Source organism: Mizuhopecten yessoensis, unplaced genomic scaffold (assembly GCF_002113885.1).
Source record: "Mizuhopecten yessoensis strain PY_sf001 unplaced genomic scaffold, ASM211388v2 scaffold10609, whole genome shotgun sequence".
NCBI lineage: Eukaryota > Metazoa > Mollusca > Bivalvia > Pectinida > Pectinidae > Mizuhopecten > Mizuhopecten yessoensis.
Window position 1 is genome coordinate 175,819 of NW_018408632.1, and position 6,000 is coordinate 181,818.

Genomic DNA, 6,000 nt, shown 5'->3' on the forward strand with positions numbered 1-6,000 from the left:
GTGCGATATATGCACATGGACTTTTGTTCTAAGTCTGCCAATATCTGTCTATTCTATTTGTTCTGCAAATTTTTGCCCAAAATACTGAAATGTTTTGCCATTTATATATATATATAGTATAACCATTTATATATAGTATAACCATTTATATATAGTATAACCATTTATATATAGTATAACCATTTATATAGTATAACCATTTATATAGTATAACCCTTTATTTAGTATAACCATTTATTTAGTACAAGAGGCCCAATGGGCCTGCATCGCTCACCTGGTATTAATCTCACAATTGTAACCTTAGAAGAGGACTAAAATAAAGCTACAAGCAAAATATCAGCGTCTTGAAAGTAATTCAGAAAATATTGGCAAAGGTCATTCATTTGAACAAACTTAGTAGCCCTTCATCCCAGCATGTTACTGGCCACATATCATCATCCTATGCCTCTTGGTTATTCAGAAGAAGTTGTTTAAAAGATTTTAACATATTTGACCCCTGTGACCTTGAATATAAGGCAAGGTCATTTATTTGAGCAAACTTGGTAGCCCTTCATTCCACCATGTTACTGGCCACATATCATCATCCTATGCCTCTTGGTTATTCAGAAGAAGTCGTTTAAAGGTTTTTAACATATTTGACCCCAGTGACCGTGAATATAAATCAAGGTCATTTATTTGAACAAACTTGGTACCCCTTCATCCGTGCATGTTACTGGCCACATATCATCATCCTAGGCCTCTTGGTTATTCAGAAGAAGTCGTTTAAAGGTTTTAAACATATTTGACCCCTAGCTGTGACCTTGAATATAAATCAAGGTCATTTATTTGAACAAACTTGGTAGCCCTTCATGTCAGCATGTTACTGGCCAAATATCATCACCCTAGCTTATATATAGGCCTCTTGGTTATTCAGAAGAAGTCGTTTAAAGGTTTTAAAGATATTCGACTCCAGTGACCTTGAATATAAATCAAGGTCATTTATTTGAACAACCTTGGTAGGCCTTCGTCCCAGCATGTTACTGGTCAAAGACCATCACCCTAGGCCTCTCTTGGTTATTCAGAAGAAGTTGTTTAAAGATTTTAACATATTTGACCCCTGTGACCTTGAAAATGGTTGAAGGTCATTAATTTGAACAAAATTGGTAGCCCTTCATCCCAGCATGCTTCTGGCCAAATATCATTACCCTAGCCCTTTTGGTTACTGAGAAGAAGTTGTTTAAAGTAAAAAGTTGACGCCGGACGGACGCCGGACGGACGCAGGAGGGACGCCGGACGCCGGACAACGGACGGGCGACGGACGCCGCACTATGCCATAAGCTCACTTGGCCCTTCGGGCCAGGTGAGCTAATAACCATTTATATAGTATAACTATTTATATAGTATAACCCTTTATTTAGTATAACCATTTTATATATAGCATAACCATTTATATAGTATAACCATTTATATATATAGTATAACCATTTATAAAGTATAACTCTTTATTTACTATAACTATTTATATAGTATAACCCTTTAAATAGTATAACCATTTATATATAGTATAACCATTTATATAGTATAACCCTTTATATAGTATAACCATTTATATAGTATAACCCTTTATATAGTATAACCATTTATATAGTATAACCCTTTATATAGTATAACCATTTATATAGTATAACCCTTTATATAGTATAACCATTTATATAGTATAACCCTTTATATAGTATAACCATTTATATAGTATAACCCTTTATATAGTATAACCATTTATATAGTATAACCCTTTATATAGTATAACCATTTATATAGTATAACCCTTTATATAGTATAACCATTTATATAGTATAACCCTTTATATAGTATAACCATTTATATAGTATAACCCTTTATATAGTATAACCATTTATATAGTATAACCCTTTATATAGTATAACCATTTATATAGTATAACCCTTTATATAGTATAACCATTTATATAGTATAACCCTTTATATAGTATAACCATTTATATAGTATAACCCTTTATATAGTATAACCATTTATATAGTATAACCCTTTATATAGTATAACCATTTATATAGTATAACCCTTTATATAGTATAACCATTTATATAGTATAACCCTTTATATAGTATAACCATTTATATAGTATAACCCTTTATATAGTATAACCATTTATATAGTATAACCCTTTATATAGTATAACCATTTATATAGTATAACCCTTTATATAGTATAACCATTCATAACCATTTATATATAGTATAACCATTCATATAGTATAACCATTTATATAGTATAACCATTTATATAGTAAACCCTTTATATAGTATAACCCTTTATATAGTATAACCATTTATATAGTAAACCCTTTATATAGTATAACCCTTTATATAGTATGACCCTTTATTTCTAGTGTAGAATGAAGCCTTATTGCAGTATGAAAGCCAACATATACGTTAACCATCAATTTACTTTTGATATACTTTTGTATCTGATAGAAATTTCATTATAACAAATAATATGTTAAATCTAAAAGCAGTATGGGGTATTTTTAAACAGAATGCACACTGTATAAGCGATACAATATATGTTCCTAAAATACAATACAGTAAAACGTGGACATATAATTATGCCACCATTCTTCTAGTGAAATTTGGCATTGTAAAGAGATTTGCCAATGTAAAGAGGGAGACAAATAAAAGGATTATTAATAAAATAAAGGAAATGGAGAAATTGAGATAAAGTAAAAGAGGTGGCAAATTGAACGAGGAGCATTATATTAAGTTCTTTGTACTGAAAAACTTCCCAAGCACAACTTTTCAAAATGGATAGGAAAGGCACATATACATTGTACCATGTTGATAATGAGCTGTTCAAAGAATCGAAAGAAATTTTGTGTTTTAAACATACCTCATAATCATGCAGAGCATGGAAATGGATGATAACGATTTTATTAAAATCTTGAAGTGACTAATTAAATTGTATCCACAGGCAACAAGATGGTATGATTTTAAACTGAGCTACAAAAGATGTTGGCTTTCATTATCTCCATTACGATTATTTTATGTATAAACTCTGACAGGAGGAACAGCACAGAATACAACAAGAGTACCGCGGGGCGGAACAATATACGCCGTTTGAATGCCATATAGTGTTATATATACTCTCTTACATTGAAATAAGATCTGCATCATTCTAAGAGGGGTTAGCTGACATGCTATAAAAAATGTAGGAGAAAATCTCCGGACAAAAAATCAAATACTGAAATGAACAAAGGGCAATACCTTTTGCAAAAATTGTCGAATCAAAAAACTTTTAAGGGAGACACAACTTCATATGATCATTATGATTTATACCAAGTTTTCAAAGAGATCCTTTGAAAAATGTAGGAGGAGATTGCCAGACAAAAATCAAATACTGAAATAAACAAAGGGCAATAACTTTTGCAGAATTTGTTGAATCTAAATTCTTTTCAAGGAAACACAACAACATATCATGATTATTTAGCCTACTAAGTTTCAATGAAATCCATCAAAAAATGCAGGAGGAGATCTCCGGACAAAAAATCAAATACTGAAATGAACAAAAGGCAACAACTTTTGCAAAAATCATTGAATCAAAATTCTTTTAAGGGAGACACAACTTAAAATCATGATTATAATGTATACCAAGTTTCAAAAAGAGATCGGTCGAAAATAGAGGAGATTGCCGGACAAACAAAAGTTTACGCCGGCCGGACAACCCCATACCATAATTAATACTTCCGCCAAATTTGACCCCCCCCACACACACACACACACACACACACACACACACACATTTTATAGCAGGAGCATAAAAATTGGTCAAAGGATTGTAACATCAGATTTCTTACAATAAATCAGGTATTTCATATAAATGAATAGAAAACTGGTCAACTTTCATAAAACATTACTGAGAAGTAAACAACTCTAACTGTTATCTTCTGTAAGACTTTTTAAATAACTAGCCAAATTAGCCTTTATTTTTCAACTTTTCTGAAAGATGCTTGAAAACACATCTCACTTCTTTGAATCAATTTCAAAGGAGGACAACATCAAATTTACTTAATAGCAAACAATCTTAAACTACAGCCCAAATATTATTCCTTTACAACATATATATGGATCTTGTTGAAATATTTTATTTCTTTATTCAAGTGAATCAATGTGATGTTACTTGATCTGTTGTCTGTTCCCTTAGTAAGCTGCAGGCTAAATATCACTTTTCTAAGCCTGGTCCTTAAACAAAATATCACTTTTCTAAGCCTCGTCCTTAAACAAAAAATTACTTTTCTAAGCCTGGTCCTTAAACAAAAAAATACTTTTCTAAGCCTGGTCCTTAAACAAAATATTACTTTTCTAAGCCTCGTCCTTAAACAAAAAATTACTTTTCTAAGCCTGGTCCTTAAACAAAATATCACTTTTCTAAGCCTCGTCCTTAAACAAAATATTGCTTTTCTAAGCCTCGTCCTTAAACAAAAAATTACTTTTCTAAGCCTGGTCCTTAAACAATCAAATGAATCTGTTTGATGTTCTATGAAAACGTCTGGTTAGTTTTAGGATCACTGTAAGCTTTAGCATCCAGCTATGTCCATTCATCTGTTAACAAATTCTTAATACATCTTCTTATGAACCACTGAGCTGAAATTGACTAGAAACATTCTTAGGTGCTGGGAATTCAAAAGAGGCCATTTTGGCTATTATGTTAGGCCTTTTTTCCTCTAGAACCATATTTGGTTGAAAGGGTGGGCCGAAACGTTATATAATTATCATTCATCAATATTACTTTCTGAGCCTGGCTCTGGAACTATGTGATTTATATCAACCATATTTAGGTAAGGATCACCCAGGTGATGGTGAATCTGAAATTGTACAATTAGAGGGGCCTACCTCTTTCAGGGCTAAGGAATGGGCCAAAAAGGAGTAATTTGGCTGCACCACAATTAATTGGATTACACGACTGTCATGTGCTATAACCAGCTAAACATAAGACATGTTACACTAAAATCTCTTGTCCTGTGTACACGACAACGGGGATGAGACGGCCTATTATGTTGTCGTCTGTACACGACAACGGGGACCTGTAAGGATGACATATCCGGTACTCGACAACGGTACAAAATAAAAGTTAAAAGCCTGCTCCTCCTGAACAAACGATTTTGTATCAACCAAATCTGTCATGAAGAAACCTTGCAATTTTACCAGGTAATCAAAAATGTGATAAAAAGAAGGAACGAAACACCCCCCGCACACTGATGTCAAAATGGGGATATATTTGTAATATTACTTTTAACAAGATCAATTTGAAATGCAAATAGATAGCAGAAATTTGCATTGAAGCAAGAGTGACTGATTGAGATGACTTAAGGAACAATAGTCATGTATGTTACACCTCACCCTGAGGCTTTCAACAGGTCTGTCCTGACAAAGCTGACAATAGTTATTGCTACAGACTAGATGTTTAAATGACAGAAGTTGTAGAAAAGACTTACCTCTGACCAGGGGGAAGTCACTTCAAACTTTTAAACTTGAGTTTTTCTTTAAGGAAACCCCTGTGTCCTTCCACTGCTCTCCGTCCTTGCAATGGCTTCCAAGAGAACACGTCAGGGTCTGAATACCAATCGATATAACATATAGGATTTCAAATGTCAACGGTTCTCCATTTTGTTTCAAGGAAACCTTTAAAGCTGAAATTCCACCGAAGTCTGAGAAAAGAAATTTTCTCCAGCGAAATCTTTTAACAGACTGCAAGAGTTAATTCACAAGACTGTGTTAATTCATCAAAGTTAATAGAAAATTTGAGGCTTGGGATCATTAAGTGTCCCTTAAATTTGAAAGTGTTGCCATCCAATTCATCTATTTCAGGAAAATGCTAGGAATCCAATCTTATCATCTGCAATACAAAATGTTTGAAGTTTTCTTTGTAAGTCAATATACTTATATATTTCTACTAAACTAACTTGGCTCGAGTACAACCATTAAACACGTA

The 6,000-nt window shown here is 32.8% G+C and overlaps 1 protein-coding gene across 2 annotated transcripts in view; it reads right to left on the reverse strand.

Moving 5' to 3' along the window:
* Nucleotides 1-5,592, reverse strand: part of LOC110461406 (mucin-5AC-like) — a 131,609-nt gene extending 126,017 nt beyond the window's left edge. The window contains exon 1 of one of the 2 annotated variants that reach the window (XM_021514845.1): nt 5,504-5,592. The gene's annotated coding sequence lies outside the window, so the exon portion shown is untranslated. The remainder of the gene's footprint in view (nt 1-5,503) is intronic. The other variant, XM_021514848.1, reaches the window with a different exon arrangement.
* Nucleotides 5,593-6,000: the final 408 nt, after the last annotated feature.